Source organism: Ipomoea nil, unplaced genomic scaffold (assembly GCF_001879475.1).
Source record: "Ipomoea nil cultivar Tokyo-kokei standard unplaced genomic scaffold, Asagao_1.1 scaffold0804, whole genome shotgun sequence".
Lineage (NCBI taxonomy): Eukaryota > Viridiplantae > Streptophyta > Magnoliopsida > Solanales > Convolvulaceae > Ipomoea > Ipomoea nil.
In genome coordinates, this window is record NW_017617232.1 from 197,417 (window position 1) to 217,504 (window position 20,088).

A 20,088-nucleotide genomic window follows, 5' to 3' on the forward strand; every position below is an offset into this window, starting at 1 on the left:
AACAACTTAATAATGGACAGTTTGGAGAGCAAAATAATTCAAGTTTACAAACCAAAGTGCAAAAAGTAAACGAATACATAAAGAATATAAGTTTAAGTGTTTAACTTCCAAAACATTACAAATTTGAAGTTAATCACTTAAACAGAACTTCAGCAAAACAGCAAGTCAGCAATCATTCAAGTAATCCAGTCTAGGCCTTTTCATCAAATCATCAATCACCATTCACCATTTCTACACGACTACACTTCTTCCTGTTAATATGAAAACTTAACAGAATATTATATTATTAGACAACCTATGTAGTCAACAGCTAACTAAGTAGGGGCATTAGGCTAATAGCCTTATAGGCTCAGATTGTAATTTTCCATTTCAAGCTAGGATAGTGGCAAATTGCTCAAATGTGTTATTATAGCACATGAGCAACATAGCAACACTATACCATTTGTTCAGACAGTGGTGGAAGCATCATCATTGCCAAAAAAACAAGTAAGAATAAATAATAATGCATTAAAACTGAACAGAGATCAGTTAAGAGGATGAGAGAAATACCAGAGATCCAGAATGGATGTAATGGGTGTTATGGGAGTATGGCAACTCTAAGTGGGGCAACATTTCTATAATATACTTATAGAAAGTTGCCAAGCCACTTAGACTGCAGATATTCTCACAGTTTCATCTTTTGAAGGCCATCAGCAAACAACAGTACAACACCATAACATATAAAGATAAATAATTACTGAAAACATTACAGGAATGGATGTCAGCATTGATGGTAGAGTAGTTCCAGCTCCAGTGGGTAACTCTGCAAAACAGTTAAGAATTAGTAGTTAGTTATAGACTTACAAATTACAAAAGTACAAAAGAAATGATGTAAGAAATATATATATATATATATATATATATATATATATATATATATATATATATATATATATATATATATATATATATATATAAAATTTACCTTTCTCCAATCTCTCAACCTCATCTAAATTTTCCTCAACTGTGATTGGCTGATTATGTAACCTCAACCAATCTTGGGTACACAGTAAAGCTTCCACAATTTTAGGAGTCAAGGAACTCCTAAATGCATCAAGCACCCTCCCACTTGTACTAAATGCACTCTCAGATGCAACTGTTGAAATAGGAACTGCAAGTACATCTCTAGCCATTTTGGAGAGAATAGGAAATCTCTCACTATGATTCTTCCACCACTTTAGAACATCAAAACTCACAGATTCATCATCCTCAACCAGATTTTCACTCAAGTAAATTTGTAGCTCTGTCTGCTTACTGCTTCCACCACCACTCTCCAATCTTTTTTTTTTTTAAGTTCACTCTTCATCCTTGAGACAGGCCTACCAACTGTACAAGTAGGAGGCTGAGACTGGACATGTTGGTTAGATGATGAACTGTCAGAGTATGTAGCTGCATAGTCATTGTACAATGCAACCATTGAATTTTGGACCTTGGCAAAACATTCTTTGCCTTTGGCCTCTCCATACAACTGGACAAACTGGTGAGGCATGTACTCCTCTTTATCTCTAGGGTCCAGAATATTGGCAAAGAAAATGATATGGTTCATTTTTTCTGGATCTCCCCAGTACTTATCAAACTTCTCTTTCATTTTTGTCCCCATTGCCTAATAAATACAGAAACTCAGAAAGCATAAGCATTTAAAAACGCAAACAAGTAAACAACTTACAAGATATACTCATATACAGAATTACACAAATAAATTGTACAAGTTTTTTACCTTTTCAGTTCTGTCAGCTTTAGTCATATCTTCCAGCATACAACTGAGATCAGAGATCTCAGAGAAGAATGTGTTAGAAGTGACATAAAGAGAACCAGATATTCTCACAGTCATTTCATAGAAAGTTTTCAAAAGCTTCATTAAGCTTTCAACAGTCTCCCAATCAAGGAAAGAAGGTGCAGAACCCAAGTCAGCAGAAAAAGAAGGATCATTTTGATGATATGAGTCAAAGACACTTTGATATTGAATTGCAGTGTTGAGCATAAGGTAGGTGCTGTTCCACCTTGTAGGGACATCAAGCTGCAAAGCTGATTTGGCTTCCACCCCAATGAATTCAGCAAGTTCTCTGAACTTATTCAACCTAGCAGGTGAGTTCCTAACCCATCTCACTGCATCCCTCACCCTTTTAACTGACTCATCTGCAAACCTCAAGCCATCTTGAACCACTAAATTTAAAATATGGGCTATACACCTCATGTGCATATACTGCAACCTAACAGAAGAACCCCCCCAAGACAACAACTTGCTTTTAAAGAATCCCATAGCTGTATCATTAGAAGAAGCATTGTCCACTGTCACAGTGAACACATTTTTAATCCCCCACTCCAACAGACAACTCTCTAAGGCTTTAGCAATATACTCCCCCCTATGAGAAGAAACAGGGACAAAGGAAATGATTTTTTTCTGAAGCCTCCACTGGTCATCAATAAAATGTGCAGTAATGCACATATAATTAATCCTTTGGACAGAAGTCCAAGTATCAGTGGTTAAACTGACCCTTTGGGTGCCCACCCTAAACAACTTCTTAAGACTCAACCTCTCATCTAGGAAGATTTGGTAGATATCCCTAGAAATAGTCCACCTAGAAGGAATCTGAAACCTTGGACAAGCTACAAGAATAAACTTCTTGAACCCCTGACCCTCAACAAACCTAAAAGGGAGTTCATCTATTATGATCATCTCACATAATGCCCTTCTAATGGCTTCTTGATTAAAGACCCAAGTCCCCAAAACCCCCACAGGAGCCTCTGTTGCAGAAGTTGCAACAGTATTGAATGTGAGAAGGGACTGCCTCATATCCTTTGAGACAGGATTTTTTAGGCATGCCATCATATGATTTTTCAGTGATGATGTGCCATGTTTCTTTGACTCACAGAAAAACACTTTCAGGCAGTAAATGCACTTGCCTTGAACCACTATATTTTCAGAGTTCTTTATCTTTTCAAAGTGATCCCAGACTGGAGACCTAGACTCTACCACCCTCCTCTTTTTTGCAGGAACAGCAGGAGCAACCTGAGGCTGCTGAGCAGGATTCTCAGTGCCTTGGGCTTGTCCTCCATGTCCCTCTTGAGTTGAGGGTTGAGGTCCAGAGTCAGGAACATTGATGCTTTCCATCTAAAATGATGGGCATCAATTACTCAGCAAAGGCAACAAGCCAACAATCACATTCACTGATTCACATAAACATACAAAGAAATTTGGATTCAGACACTTTTTTGTGTCATCATGTATCAAGATTTCACAATTTCATATTTACATATTTACATATTTACATTCAAATATTCAATTAAGGGTAATACATCCATAAACATACTCAAATAATGAAAGAAATCCAGATTCAGGAATTGTATCCAATTCATCATTATCTGGATTTCATGTTAATGGCTTCCACCAATAAATGGAAATTTCAAGTTTGAAACTTGATAATTTCACATTCAAGCCTTTAACAGATTACAATATCATAGTCCACACAAATCACAGATTCACAGGTACAAAACTAGGGTTTCTGCTTCCACCTTTAAAGAATAGAACACAACATAGCATAATCTAACAATAACTAGGGTTTCTGCTTCCACCATACTAGATCAGAGAATAGAACACAACATAGCAACATAGCATAATCTAACACAAATATATGAGCATATGAACATACAGAGAGGAAAGAATCAACAGATCAGACAAACAAAAACTAGGGTTTCTGCTTCCACCATACTAGATCAGAGAATAGAACACACCATAGCATAATCTAAGACAAATATACTTATATACGAGCATATGAACATACAGAGAGGAAAGAATCAACAGATCAGACAAACAAAAACTAGGGTTTCTGACTTTCTGCTTCCACCATACTAGATCAGAGAATAGAACACAACATAGCAACATAGCATAATCTAACACAAATATACGAGCATATGAACATACAGAGAGGAAAGAATCAACAGATCAGACAAACAAAAACTAGGGTTTCTGCTTCCACCATACTAGATCAGAGAATAGAACACAACATAGCATAATCTAACACAAATATACGAGCATATGAACATACAAAGAGGAAAGAATCAACATATCACAAAAACTAAAACTAGGGTTTCTGATTTACTTGGTTTCCCCTTATTATTCCCCGGAGAACAAAGGCCTCTAATCACCAGTCCACGTTCCACCACCAACTCAAGAAGGGCTTCCACCAGTCGACCACCGCACACCGGACAATCGGACAGTCCACAGAGACTCAGAGTCTCATACAGTCAGACTCTCAGTCTCAGAGAGGTGAGACGACTGTGAGAGACTCAAAGGAATGAGAGATTGAGAGGATGAGATTGAGAGGAGTAGAGAGCAGAGAACGAGAGAAGAGCTCTGAGCCTTTGAGAGTGAGAGAGTCTCAGAGATGAGAGATTGAGAGAACTGAGAGAAGAATCAGAAGAGTAGGGCTGCGCATCTGGCTACACAAAGGCTTCAACATACATATATACTTACCTCATATGACGTCGTCTAGCATACACAAAAACCTAACCCTAGGTTAGATCGGGTAGTTGGACGGGTCGGATGGGAAAAAACCAAATCCTATCCGACATGCTTTATTCGGCGTCGTTTTGCCTTCGGTTCGGATTAAGCTAATCGGACCACGGACGGGTCGGAAGGGGTGTTTTCGGGCGTCGGGTCGGTCGGGTATGTCGGGTTGGGTCGGGTTTGCACACCCCTACTGATGGTAGTGTTTTTGGGGGTAGGAGGGGTATTTTTGGACATTCAGGCACTCAAACATTCTTTAGAATAAAAAAAGGATCCCCAATGCGTGTGGGAGGTGCTATTTTATCGCTGGGGTTTTGACTTGTCGTAGTTGGACTCTTTCACTCTCAAACGCCACGCGATTCGCTGCTTTGCAGGTTCGACGCCCATACTGTTCTCTCGTCTCTTCTCCAGCTTTCCGTCTCAGATGGCCGGTGGTGGTGTGAGGAACCCCAAGCATCCTCGTCAGGCGACGGCTTCTTCCGCTGCTCGAGGTTTTTTTTTTTTTCTCGTTTTTATGTTTTGATTTCCTGTGCGATCAGTATGTTTATTTTAATTGTGGGTTGCTCATTATATTGGGGGTTTGAGTGTGCTTGTGGCCGGAGGCTCTGGTTTTTTTTTTTTTTTTTTTTTTAAATTTAAATTTTTTGTTATGGCGTGTTTCGTATTGTGCGTGTTGTTGTTGGGTGTTTCTAAGGAAGTTTAGTTTCATGAGTTTAGGTGGTTAAAGCATCAGAGCCTGAACATATATTGAGTAAGTGAAGTACATCCCAATTCGAATTCCTAGCCCCCAGATTCCCATAATAGGTGAACCCATTTGTATTGTCAGTGTAATAAGAACTTATGCTTTGCTCATTCCAAAGTCCATCCATTTATAACAAAAAAGTCATCTCATTTGTGTTTTATTTTCCCGTGGCACTTTGTTTTTTAACATGGCAGGGGGGTTATCCTTGTGCTTTTTATGGCGCACACTTACTTTCCTACGTGGACAGAAACATTTTGCGAATTTCATTTCATGGTGGTGAATATGGCACACACATCTCTTTCTGTGTGCACACTTGTCTTTCTGGATTGATGGTTTCTTGTTGGATGATATAGTTTACCTTGTTTCGATGTGGTCTTGGTCTTTTGGCAGAAAGATTTGTTGTCTGTGTTCCTTGATGATGAGGTGGATTTGCGTTATGGGGCTATTGTAAAGAGGATTCCCTCGAGAAGAATGTAGATGCGCTGGCGTGATGCATGTAACAAAGTGGACTGTGGCGTCTTTGCAATGCGGCATTTGGAGTCCTTCATTGGCCAATCAGTGTATGCATGGGATTGTGGTCTACAGAAAGGCGATACTAAGGATCTTGATTTGTTGAGGAGGTCTTATTTGCATCAGATTTTGACGAATGAGATTAATGCTCACCATTCTAAGAATATTCGTATAGCTTTTTGTTTTTGTTGCTTAACTATTTGATTAGTGGGTTAGTTTATTTCAGTTGGGTATGTTTGGTGAATATGGTTTTTGTTGTCGTATCATGGATTAATTTATTCTGTTTTCATATGCCTACTATTGCTTTTTTATTGGTGTTTCATTTGGGTAGTACTCTCGGCCATGATGGCACATACAGTCCAACGTCTGTGCACATGAGGGCATGGTTACAATTATGTATCACACGCTGTTGTGCTTCGGCAGGCACATAGTACTAACCTCAGGCACATGTTCTTGGTCTTAGGTGCACAGTTCGACCGCACCCACAGGCAGGCACAGAGAAGTGATCTCATGTGCACACATGCTGCCCTATTCTAAATAATATTATGCCATCTCAGACAGATTGAATTAACCGGCTTCACGCGAACACGTATTTGCCTATGTAAAAGGTAGTTGGTAGGCACATATGCGTACCCAAGTGTAGAAATATAGAGTGTGTAAAAAACTGTAGTGCAGTATCTCAGTCAGGCACACGGTCTTTTAATCAGGTGCACACTTTTACCGACCCTGCATACACGCACTCAGAACTGTTCACAGGTGCACACAACCTGCCATAATCCAAATTTAAATATGTCTGCTTAGACATATTGGAATGAACGAGTTCACGCCAACACGTATTCAACTTTGAGAAAGCAAGTTGGAAGACAATTATTCCTGAACAAATACTTCAATAAAGAGTGGGGAAAACTGTAGTCAGTATATATGTCAGGTACCCGATCTTGGTCTCAGGTGCACATTTCGGCCCCACCCACAGGCTGGCACACACCCGTGATCTCAGGTGCACACACGCTGCCCTATTCTAAATAATATTATGCCATCTCAAACAGTTTGGATTAACTAAATTCACGCGAGCAAGTATTTGCCTATGTTGCCTGTATAAAGGCACTCAGAACTGATCTAAAGTGCACACAGGTTGCCATATTCTAGATACAAATATGCTTGCTCAGACTGATTGAACTGAGCAAATTCACGCCAACATGTATTTAACTATGGAAAAGCAAGTTGGAAGACAGTTATTTGTACAGAAGTAGACTAATAAATAATGAGGGAAAAAAAGGGAATTTCAGACGCTCAGAATGGCACACACTGTTTGTCTTAGGCGCTCCATCGTAGCATATGGGCTCATTCCGTTAGGCACGTTTTGTCGTCCTCTGTTTCTTAGTCTTTGGTTAGAGTCCTTTTGCAGCTTGTTCTGATGCATTCTCCTTTGTTGATTTCAATCGCTTCCTTGAACCTTTGTTCTTTGCAATGGCAGGAGGGTGAACCACAATGTTTGATGATGAGTATCCTTTTTCTCGGAAGCGCGTTGCACATCAAACCCAGTAGTAGTGGCGTAAGTTTTGTAGAACTCAATTCCTCCTTCCAACGTAGTGAACACCTGTCCCGTGAAAGGCTTTATAGCCTCGTCACACTCTGGTGTACAGTACTTTGTTGATCCGGGAGAGATATTCAGCAAACACCTGGTTGATCCCCCTATTAAGCCATCTTCACCTGTCGAGGGTAACAATTTTTTTAGTTCAGTATGCAGTTAACTTGTGTGCCTCTAAGATTATAATCAATATGCACGTTGTCAGTGTTTCACTACCCTATTTGGCATAATAATCACACCGCATGTGCACATAAGGGTACACGTGGGTTAGTATGTGCACTGCCCCGTAAACGTGGGTGCACACATCCGCATATGCCTAGGCTAGTGTGTGCACTTCAGCATTATAGGGCGTGCCGTTTAGTAGGGCGAACAGAGTTAAGGAGGGCATGAACATTACTGTTGCCGCATACCGTTCCACACATTGTTATATCATTTAAACTGGCCTATGACTACATGATTACACACTCCATTACCAGTCCCTATGAATTTAAATTTTGAAAACAACCATGGTTACGTATTCAAATATAGATCTTACTGTGATGGTATTCTATTGCCATTATTCCGATCGGGGAAGATCACTTGGTACACGCCCTTGGTTGCTTCAGGGTGCACAGGTCCGACAGATTTTTCTGGCGTTGGTCGGAGGGATTCTGTTGCAGCGGTGTCGTTCGTAGATATTCTGGCGTTAGCCGGAGAAGTTCTGTTGCAGCGGTGCCGTTCGCGGAAAGTTGAAAGAATAGAGTCCTGAATCATCTACTCCTCCAATATTCTTGAGATAATTTAAAATACAATATTAATTAATAATTGTTGGATGCTGAAAATTACCTTAGTATCCCTTGAAATTATTTATACTTATTACTTATTAATTAATATAAACCGTTGATTGGATGGGATTTAAGGCTTAGATTAGTTCTTATGTTCCTATCTAAACATGGGTTCTCACTTGAAGCCCTCCCTATATATGCTAATGTTCCAGTGAGACAACATCTTCCATTCTTCCCGCGAGACTATGAGCACACCGTCTACTACATGAGTGCATTTCTTGTTGTGTCTCACACTATCACGGGAAAGAAAAATAATAAAAAATTTAGTTTATAAAAAGTGTTAAGATAATTATAAATAGAGTTAATATCACAAATGGTCCTCTAACTATAGGGGTAGTACTCCTTCTAGTTTTCGACTTTCAATTTGACTAAAAAGCATATTTTGACTTTCATTTTTTTTTTTACCACAAATAGTCATCCGTTATAATTTTTGTTCATTGAGTTCATTCTTTCCCAATTCTCTTCACAACTTCAACACCCAGAATTTGGAGAGAAAAAATGTTAAATACTCTTCATTCTTCCCCAATTTTCCCTCACAGCTTCAAGCCTTCAACACCCAGAATTTGGAGAGAGAAAATGCAATACCCTTCATTCTTCCCCAATTTGTCTCCTCAGCTTCAACACTCATAATTTGGAGAGAGAAAATACAATACGTACCCTTCATTCTTCCCCAATTTACCTCCATAGCTTCAACACCCACAATTTGGAGAGAATAAGTACCAAATACCCTTCATTCTTCCTCAATTCTCCTACACAGCTTCAACACTAAGAACTTGGAGAGAGAAAATGATGCATCATCATTTTTTTTTTGTGCATCCATTTATTATCTGTATTATATGGGCATGAGATTACTAAATTATAAGTAGCTTATGGCCTTTCACCCTACCTGTTTAATTGTTTAGCTACAGATGAATTCTCAATATGTACATTTAATGTTTTCTTTGACCGGAATTTTATTGTGAGAGGAACATGATACTATCTTTTATTTTGCAAATGCCTTTCTTTCTTTCTTTCTTTTTTTTTTTTTTTTTTTCAACAGTTTTTGCTCATTCAATCTTTATAATTTGTAATTGAGTTGGTTGTAATTTCAACTTATGATGTCACAAGTTTTTCATTTGGAGAGGGGTGAGTATTCCTCCACATTCTGTGTAGGTTATGTGAATTTGTAATAGACAATTATAATCTTTAGTATATTCTGGAGGACAATAAGTTGATGCCTAACATATGAAAATGTCTATAGGGATTAATATGCAGTGAAAGCATTCAATTTGGAAATAACCTTGTGTGTGTGAGAGAAGGCTTCTGGATTTTTCAGTAATTATATTTTCCATAATTTTGAGCAGTTTGCTAATTTTGTTATTTGATTATAGGTTAAATATTTGAAGGAAGTATTATTTGAAGGAAATATTGTGAATATGTGGGAAGCTATTGTATCAAACTACAAAGAATGGGGGTTGAAGTTGTGAAGGAAAATTGAGGAAGAATGAAGGCTATTTAGAATTTTCTCTCTCCAAATTCTGGGTGTTACAGTTGTGGAGGAGATTGGGGAAGAATAAACTCAATAAAAGGTATTTGGTTTCATTCTGCTGACTGCTGAGGAACATTTACTATCCTTATATTTAACAGAAATTATAACGGAGGACTATAAATCTTAAAATCTTAGAATAAAGAAAAGAATAAACAATAATGGCGGATCACCACACAAATTGCAGAGTTGAAACCGACGTTCTGGAGGCGGCTGCAAACCGCCTTCATGAGGCAGTTTCGGCAGTTTCAATGGTTTCTGGTAACCGTAGATGTTTCCGCCTTGTTTTCTTCTTTTAATGTTTCTTTAGTAATGTTCCAGATTTTCGTCTCTAACGAGGTTGTTCTGCATAATGTGGCCTGCGATGTAAAGTTAACGACATTATTTACGGCAATGCTTCAAAAGCACTTCAAATCCACACGCGGCGACGGGCATGAATCTGAACTTACTTGTAACAGTTGATGCTGAGTTTCCCGGCCAGAAATCACTGTCGTCGGCGTTGTCTTTTTTCTCATTCTCGTCGTCTTCGGCGTCATTTTCGTCGCTGATGAACTCTGGGGACGATCCTTGACCTTCGTCGTCGAGAAATTTGAAGACGGTATCTGATAGTCGGCGAGGAATACAAGAAAAGACGATTTTGCCCCTTCCAATTCAGTTCAAATCTTGACTTAAGATTTTTCGGTCACAATTCGCCGGTAATTTGGCTGGCGCAATCAAAATTGATAAAAATTGCATAGTCAAGGTACTAAATTAATATTTTTGAAAGTCAAATGTTGCAATTAACACAATTCCAATAGTCAGTGGACCAAAATTGAAATTTAGTCATAAAATAATTATTACGACATTAAAGATAAGCCTTAATCTTTTAGAAGTAATTTTATAACATATAATATAATTTCATATTTTTACATTCTTTGAATCAAACAGTTAAAAGAAGAGAATTTGATTTGGCAAAAAGATGTTTTTGACCAAAGCTTCTTCCTTTTTTTTTTTTTTTTTTTAATTAAAAAAAAAAAAAGAAAGAAAAACAACCTAAGCCCTTTTTCTCCTTTCACTTTTATGATATTCCCACAATTTCCCTTTTGTCCAAAACAATTGAAACGAACTATAAAGAAGCTTTCTTTGTCAAAGTACCTTAGGAGTTTGAGTTGAAAAAACATAGGAGAATATGATTCTTTAGGTTACCTCATACCATAAGTTGGAAGAATCAATTAATGATGACTTTTTCAAAAGTTGCTCCCTTTTTCAATTCCCCTCTAATCTCATTTCTAAAGTCTATTTAACCATTTTTTTAAAAAATAGATAAGTCTAAAATAAATTGTGATTAACACACTAATTAATTCTTAAATTACTTTTTTGTGTAGGGTTTAATTTCACTTTTGGTCTCCCAATTATTCTATTTGTAATTACTTCTAATCTTTAATTTTAAAATTAATTTGATATCTGAATTTGAAAAACTTTCTCCTTTAATCTTAGTTTAGCCATTAGAGAAACCTCATATGTTTTGGTTTTTTCCTTGGTTTTTGCAAGTACGAAAGAGAGGGGAGAGAGAAGAGGGAAAAGGATGAAAAATAATTTGATAGCAAAAGTAAAAAAAAAAAACAAAAAGTAATTTACGCGCTTGCTGGGCGCGACAGTTGCTGCCCACGTGCGATTTGCGCAATGCCTTTCCCCCTTCTCCTTGATAAATGGACCCCACAAAAAATTGTGATTTGCAAGAAAAAAAAAAAAAAAACTTCCAAAAAATCATGTTTCCCATTTGTTTAAAAATCAGTTCATAGTTTTTTTCGTGCAAAAATCTCTCAAAAAAGCACAATTGTTGTTGATCTTAAGGTACAAAATTTGGTCCTTGAAGAGTTATAACTAGCAAGTGTTCAAAGTTAGATATTATTTATATATATATATATATATATATATATATATATATATATATATATATATATATATATATATATATATATATATTTGATGAGTTCGGGTGGAATGTTTGATATCCTAACCTAAAGTTAAAGGTTGATGTTAAAAAAAAATATGATCAATTTTGAAATTAAGGATTAACTTTGTAAAAATATATTAGTTGTAAGATTAAAATAAGAAATAATTTTGAAGTGCATTTATTACTTTTTTTTTTTTGTTTTGTTTTGTTTTGTTTTGTTTTTGATACTCTTAGTTACGTTAAGGGACTTTCGTATTTTGTAATTATATTTAATATTTAAGGGAATCTATTTATCACTTTAGTTAGGCAGAGTTGTGTTGGAATTTGGTTGCGAATTCACATGTCATTAAACAGCCTAAAATCTTATCCCATTTTATGCCCATATGCCTATTCAATTCTTCCATCTTGAGTAAAATCCCAAAAATGCTGAACATCAGAAGAAAGACTAATATATTCTTCAAAAAGAAAGAAAAAGAAAAACTCATTTGAATTCAATCAGAGTTCAAAGAATGCTGAATGCGTTTTGGAATTTAGGATTCGTTTTGAAAATCCAAAAAATAACTTCTGTAAGTATTTTTTAAAAAAATAAAAAATAAAAAACTTTCAGTGACTATCAGCGAAAATATTCATTTGGATCAAATGAAAAATGAATCAAATATTTTCCAAGATATTCAGAAGACTTTTTTTTTTTTTTTTTTTTTTTTTTTTTTAGAATAAGGGTCAAATAGGCCACTGAACTGCACATCAAACTACAATTAAGTCATGGAACTAAAAAAAGATGCAATTAAGTCCCTGAACTACACAAATTTATGCAATTAGGCATAAAATGACCTGTTTACCTGCCATAGGTTGCGGATTTTAAAAATAAGTTTTAAAATAATTTTAATCAAAAAATTAATTTTAAAAAAAAAAACAGAACGGCCGGAGACGAAGACCTTCGTCTCCAACCATGGAGACGATCTTCGTCTCCTGCCATGGAGACGAAGAGACCTTCGTCTCCTGGACATCGTCTCCTGCCATGGAGACGAAGAACGGCCGGAGACGATTTCGTCTCCGGCCGTTCTTTTCTTCTTTTTTTTTTTTTTAAATTAATTTTTTGTTTAAAATTATTTTTATAATCCACAATCTCCATGTCAGCAAAGTATTAGGTAAATAGGTCATTTTAGATCTAATTGCATTAATTTGTGTAGTTCAGGGACTCAATTGTATTTTTTTGAGTTCGATGGCCTGATTGCAACTTGGTGTGCAGTTCAGTGACCTATTTGACCCTTATTTTTTTAATCTCACAAAAATATTTATTATAAAATGCTTTTATTAGCAATTGAAAAAAACATTTAGGTTATCGCCATATCCACACACTAGTTATTAAATATACTAGTGTAGGGTATGCACGCTATTTGAAAATTATTTTGTGCTTAATTTTAAAATAATAATAATAATAATAATGTTAAAATTATTACAAGTTTTTATTTCAATTTTTTAAATCTATTAAATTAAAGTGATAAATTCTAAATTAGTGTTAAAAAAAATTTGCACTTTTGTCCCTGTTAAGGATATGTGTGGCTGACATTTTATCTCTTTATATTTGTGGTAGTTATGTTCCTGTAGAATAGGTGCGTTGAACAAGTTGTTACAACCTCCTACTATTCTCCCTCTCTTGTACACTATTTATAGCTCATTATTTTACATCAATAAAGTACAGTTTATAATCTTGACATGGTATCAAGAGCCTTGAATCTCCTACGAAGTTTTTTTTCCCCCCTACCCACATGGCTTCCACTACTACAGCCACAAACGATATAATCCAACTAAATGCCCCTACAAACTTTCCTATTAAACTCAATACCACGAATTTCCCAGTGTGGAGACGTCAAGTCCACTCCACACTTATTGGGTTTAATCTTCTGGGTTACATCGATGGTACCACCACGGAACCCGCCAAATTCACTGATACTGCTCAAACTGCCGTTAACCCTGCCCATCTAATTTGGTATCGTCAAGACCAAATCATTTTCAGTGCACTTCTCGCTAGTTGTACTGACACCATACAACCCATCATCTCCTCAGCTACGACAGCCCATGATGCGTGGCAACGTCTGATTGCTAGTTACGCCAGTACCTCTCGAGGACGTATCATATCCCTCAAGGCCAAGCTCACGAAAAATCCGAGAGGGTCTCGATCCATTACGTCTTACCTCAATGACATGCGAGCCTTAGCTAATGATCTTGCGATGGCTCAGTGTCCAGTTTCGGATGAAGATCTAATTGTTTATATATTAACTCAGTTAGGGGAGGAGTACAACTCTATTATATCTGCCGTCCGTGTTCGTGAAAAGCCAATTTCCTTTGGTGAATTGGCAGACGTGCTGACTGACCATGAACATCAGCTGAAGGCAGCGGAAAGGCAGCGGATGAGACGCGGCAACCGGTACTGGTTGAGTTCAGGGACGCAATTGTATTTTTTTGAGTTCGATGGCCTGATTGCAACTTGGTGTGCAGTTCAGTGGCCTATTTGACCCTTATTTTTTTAATCTCACAAAAATATTTATTATAATGGCGCCCACCGACAAAATTGGCAACAAGGGGGTAACAATCGCTCCAGTATTATTTGTAAGTTTTGTCATCTTACAGGTCACGAAACCAAGGTATGTCGCAAGCTAGCCAGATTTCTTAAAGAGCATAATGTTGTCCCTATGCAACCGTATATGTCTCCTATAGCTAATGCTGTGACTGGGGCGTCTCCTCCCTGGATGTTTGATAGTGGGGCGTCGCACCATGTGACACCAAGCCTCGCTCCTCTGCAGACTTTCACCGAGTACAGTGGATCTGATGAACTACGCCTGGGTGACGGTAATTCCTTACAAATATCCCACATTGGCCAGTCTGTCATTCCCACTCCTAATGTTCTCACTCTTGATAATGTCTTGCGTGTCCCACAGTTACACACTAATTTAGTTTCTGTTTCCCAGTTATGCAAGACTAATCGTGTATCTGTTGAATTCTTTGATTCTCATTTTTTGGTTAAGGAACTTCGAACGGGGATTCCGCTGCTACGGGGGGCGAACATTAATGGTGTTTATTTTGGACCAGTTGTCTCTCACCCAACAATTCATGCTACGCAGTTGGCTCGTTTGTCTCAGTGGCACCAATAACTCGGCTACCCGTCGAATAAGGTGTTGCAACTTGTGTTGCAACGTTGTAATGTTCCAGTCTCCATGTCACCTCTGCGAAATTTTTATTGTGCCTCCTGCAATGTTCATAAAAGCCATAAACTGCCTTTTTCTAAAAATACACTTGTTAGCACTAAACCTTTGTAACTTGTTTATACTGATGTGTGGGGACCTACTGAGTACTCTATTGATGAGTTTCGCTATTATGTCATTTTTGTAGACCACTTCTCAAAGTACATTTGGTTGTATCCCATGAAACGTAAATCGGATGTGTTTCCAATATTCATTCAGTTCAAACAGCTAGTGGAAAAATATTTTAGCCTGTCAATTGTTTCTGTTTACTCAGATAATGGGGGCGAGTTCATGAGACTTGGGCTGTTTTTTAATACTCACGGTATCTCTCATTTCACCACCCTGCCACACAGTCCTGTCAATGGTGTCGCCGAGCGACGGCACAGGCATGTCGTGAAAACTGGCATGTCTCTTCTTCACTCCGTGCCTTTGCCTTCCTCATACTGGACCTACGCCTTTCAGACAGCCGTATATCTTATTAATCGGCTCCCTACTCTGACTTTAGGTAACCAATCCCCGTTTTCTGTCTTGTTTCAACAATTGCCTAATTATGCCAAGTTACAACCCTTTGGTTGCCTATGTTTTCCCTGGTTGCGTCCCTATAACACCAAGAAACTACAACCAAAGTCACGTCCATGTATTTTCCTTGGCTACTCGAACAGCCAATCCAGTTATAAGTGTCTAGATTTTGGTTCGAATCGTATTTATGTATCTAGGCATGTGAGATTTGTGCCCCATGTGTTTCCTTATAACGATTTGCAAAAGTCATCTAACAGCTTACCTTCTGATTCTCATGATTCAGAATCACGCAATATTTTGTGCAAGTCGTCTCCTTTGTCTACACAGGTTGAGCCCGTGGGTGTTCCAACACCAGTCCCAACACCGGTTCCAACTCCAGTTCCAACACTAGTTCCAACACCCGTTCCAACACCAGCTCCAACTCCAGTTCAGAGTCCAGTTCCAACACCATCACCGTCAGATGCGTCCAATTCGTCGTCTCCCACTGTCTCAGAAAATGGTCACGGGAGCGTCGTCCTAATCCCCGATATTCCGATTATGTCATTAATCAAGCTACTTCCCATCCCTTGCCTCCTACTTTAGAACCTTCTACCGTCGCCCAGGCTCTTAAAGACGCTCGGTGGAGGAAAGCAATGGATGAGGAGTTCGAAGCGCTGCAACGTAACAACACGTGGCGACTGGTTCCCCGTGGCGCAGCTGTTCCAATTGGCTGCAAATGGGTCTTCCGTGTTAAGAGCAAATCGGATGGGTCGGTTGATCATTTTAAAGCGCGGCTTGTCGCTAAGGGGTTCTTGCAAACTGCTGGACGGGATTATTTTGAGACATATAGTCCGGTTATGAAACCGGTCACGATCCGTATTGTTCTAACCATTGCTTTGAGTAATCGCTGGGGTCTGCGCCAGCTAGATATCAATAATGCGTTCCTTAATGGAACATTGCACGAGGAGGTGTTTATAGATCAGCCTCCCGGGTTTGTTGATCCGTCATTTCCATCTCATGTATGCAAACTGACCAAAGCCTTATATGGTCTTAAACAGGCTCCCAGGGCTTGGTACTTAGAACTTTCCCAGTTCTTGTTGCGTTGTGGGTTTTTGAAGTCACAGGCAGATGCGTCTTTGTTTGTTTATTCTGCTAATGATATTATTGTTTATTTCCTGGTGTATGTCGATGATATCATCCTAACAGGAAACAATGTTGCGTGGCTTGACAAGTTTGTTGGAACTCTGTCAGCTCAGTTTGCTCTTAAGGACCTGGGTCCCTTGCATCATTTCTTGGGTATTGAAGTAGTCTCGATTCTTAATGGCATGTTCCTGTCTCAGAGTCAATATATCACAGATCTTCTGGTTCGGTTTAAGATGGATGGTGCAAAGTCTGTTTCGACACCATTGGCTACTACGGGCAAGTTGCTACCTGCACAGTCTGGTAGTGTTGCGGTGGATATCACTCAATTTCGGCGTCTCCTTGGTGCATTGCAGTACTTGGTCATCGTTAGGCCAGATGTATCCTATGCAGTTAACCGTCTCTCGCAGTTCATGCATTCACCGACAGAGCTGCACTGGCAGGCGGCCAAACGATTGCTACGTTATCTAAAAGGAACAGTTTATCATGGGTTGTTTCTCCGCACTGGGCAACCACTGTCACTGAGTGTTTATACAGATGCTGATTGGGGCGGTTGCACTACCGATGGCCGTTCCACCACCGCATACTTGTTGTATCTTGGTGCTAATCTTGTTTCTTGGAAGTCCACCCGCCAGAAGTCCGTGTCACGCTCGTCGACGGAATCTGAATATCGAGCCTTGGCAAATGCTGCTGCAGAGGTCTTGTGGATAAAGAATCTGCTTCACGAGCTGCGGGTGCAACTAGTGAAACTACCAGTTATGTTCTGTGACAACCTTAGTGCAACATATGTGTGCAGAAATCCGATTTTCCATTCACGTATGAAGCATCTGGCGCTGGACTACTTCTTTGTTCGTGACTTAATCTCTAATGGTTCACTGGTAGTGCGGCACATTCCTTCGTCGGCTCAGCTAGCTGACTTCCTCACAAAGCCGTTGGGCCGCTCTTTGTTTCTTCTATTCCGTTCCAAGATTGGAGTCTCCGACGGATCCTCAATCTTGCGGGGGCGTGTTAAGGATATGTGTGGCTGACATTTTATCTCTTTATATTTGTGGTAGTTATGTTCCTGTAGAATAGGTGTGTTGAACAAGTTGTTACAACTTCCTACTGTTCTCCCTATCTTGTACACTATTTATAGCTCATTATTTTACATCAATAAAGTACAGTTTATAATCTTTACAGTCCCCCTACATTGTTGAACAAAAAAAAATTGTACTTTTATCTAATAATATTGTAAACAAATTTCATAAAATTAATATTTATTTATTTTAGATAATCACTATCTAATCCTTACTAATTCAAATGTAAATTAAGATAAATTAAATTTAGCTTGTCATATTTATTTATTTTATTATTCTAATCTAATGTCTATATTATATTTGGAAAAGGTTCAAATAATCCCTCAAACTATATGTAACATGGAAATTAGAGCCCAAATTATAAAATGTTTTAATTGAACCATTAAACTCATCATAAAAACAATGCAATATAATTAAATCATATTTACCTGTTTTTGCCGATAAAAGTTCGATTATTGTTGACTTAGATGTCCCATCACACTACTTTATATTTTTAGGTCACGATCTCTATATTATAGTGTTTTGTTTAATTTAGTCTTTATAATTTTATTTTGTTTAATTTAGTTTTTATACTTTTATTTTGTTCAATTTAGTTCATATACTTTAGAAAGTGGTACAATTAAATACAATAGTTAACGGTGTTAATATTATCGTTAACTTAGCTTATGTGACATTGGCATCATTACTGTCACATAATGATATTTATATTCCAACTCATATATTATTTTATAAATATTTAAAATTAATTATTTTAACCACCAATATATATTATTACATTAATATGTCTAAAATAAATAATTACAACCATGCTCCCAATGAGCTAGATTTGAACACTTGATGTCAACATGTTTGTAATTATTTATTTTGAACATATTAATGTAATATATTGGTGGTAAACATAATTAATTTAAAATATTTATAAAATAATATATGAGTGGAACATAAATATCATATATGATGTGACCGCGATGACATCAACGCCACGTAAGCTAAGTTAACGGTATTATTAACATCGATCATTAACTATTGTTCTTAATTGCACAACTTTTTAAAGTACATGGAGTGTACTAAATTGAATAAAATAAATGTATAAAGACTAAATTGAACAAAATACTATATTAGATGGACCTCATAGGTACTTTGACCATATTTTTATAATATATTTAAAATTTAAGTGACACTCAAAATGTTATTATTGTTAGGGCTGACATAGATTATTTATCCACAATTTTTAAAATAATTAAATTAAAAAATATTCCCCAAATTAAACGTCATCATATCGTTTAAGGATGCAATAAGAACTTTTTGTGGTTTATGGACTTAATTGTTATTTCACATATAGTTTGAGAGCTGACAATTTTCCTTAACTTTAATAAAAAATAATATTTTGAAAAAGAAAGAAAAGATATGATGAATACATGTATATAACGATAGTAATAGAAAAGATAACAAAATAAATTTGAGAGTATTTTTGTCTAATAAAATGTATTGTATAACTCTTATAACGTAATACACGAAATTAACGAAAAAAATAAATAAATAAAGAACACCAGCCTTCATTCTGTGTTATAAGAATTTATGATATAATTTGGTCATGATGTTAAGTGTGTTAATGTTATACTCATTAGTGTCTTTGTACGAGATTTTTTATGGTGTCAATAATACTTGATACAATAATATATACCATATTTGATTATATCGATATTATTAATACAAATATTAATAGTACGATGTACAATTTAATATATTATATTTATTATACTTGATGTTATTGGCATCGTAAAAAAAAATGACATTCTTATTAAATACTTGTCCATGGCAAGTTGGTAACATGTGTAACTACTAACTACCACTCAATTTTATGTGTAGGTTAACATTACTGTTTCGGTTTCTTTTACTATATTTTTCAATTGAGATATCTTATATTAATTGAAGACAGATTTTTACAGATAAAATTAGGTTATGCGATGAAAAGAATTAATAATTTTTGTGCGTTTGAATTCCAATTAACTTGTATGTTGCTTATGCCAAACTTGACACTCTGTATATAATATATAACATGCTTGAATTGGGTGGGGGTTTCTTGATGAAATAGTAAGATTTTGAATGGGAGGATTAAAATAGATATACACATACTGGCCCAATTACTATGTAGTATGATGATAAATCTAGTATATTCTCAATTACTATGTAGTATGATGACACATCTAGTATATTCCAAATGGGTAGTTATGAGATTGAAATCCGGTGGTAAACACATTTGGTAAGATAGTTTTGTCTATTTTTTTTAGGTGACGAGATAAATCCGCAATCACTATTCGAGGGTGTGCACCGGATATATAGACTGCCTTGTAACCCTAACCGGCAAAAGACCACAATGAAGTAAACCAGCCTAGATTGTCTATATCAAACCAGTTGTCCATAGCAAACCACACCTTGTGATCCTAACTAGCAAAAGACC

At 37.0% G+C, this 20,088-nt stretch overlaps 2 long non-coding RNA genes across 2 annotated transcripts; both read right to left on the minus strand.

Annotated features, from left to right (window-relative positions):
- Positions 1 to 995: 995 nt before the first annotated feature.
- On the minus strand, positions 996 to 19,372 carry LOC109177375. Its single transcript, XR_002053573.1, has 3 exons — positions 19,357 to 19,372; positions 16,018 to 16,020; positions 996 to 1,150 (listed from the first exon to the last, which is right to left on the minus strand). It is a non-coding gene; the product is annotated as an uncharacterized LOC109177375 (long non-coding RNA).
- LOC109177376 lies at positions 10,025 to 10,312 on the minus strand. The gene is made up of 2 exons (XR_002053574.1): positions 10,185 to 10,312; positions 10,025 to 10,094 (listed from the first exon to the last, which is right to left on the minus strand). It is a non-coding gene; the product is annotated as an uncharacterized LOC109177376 (long non-coding RNA).
- Positions 19,373 to 20,088: the final 716 nt, after the last annotated feature.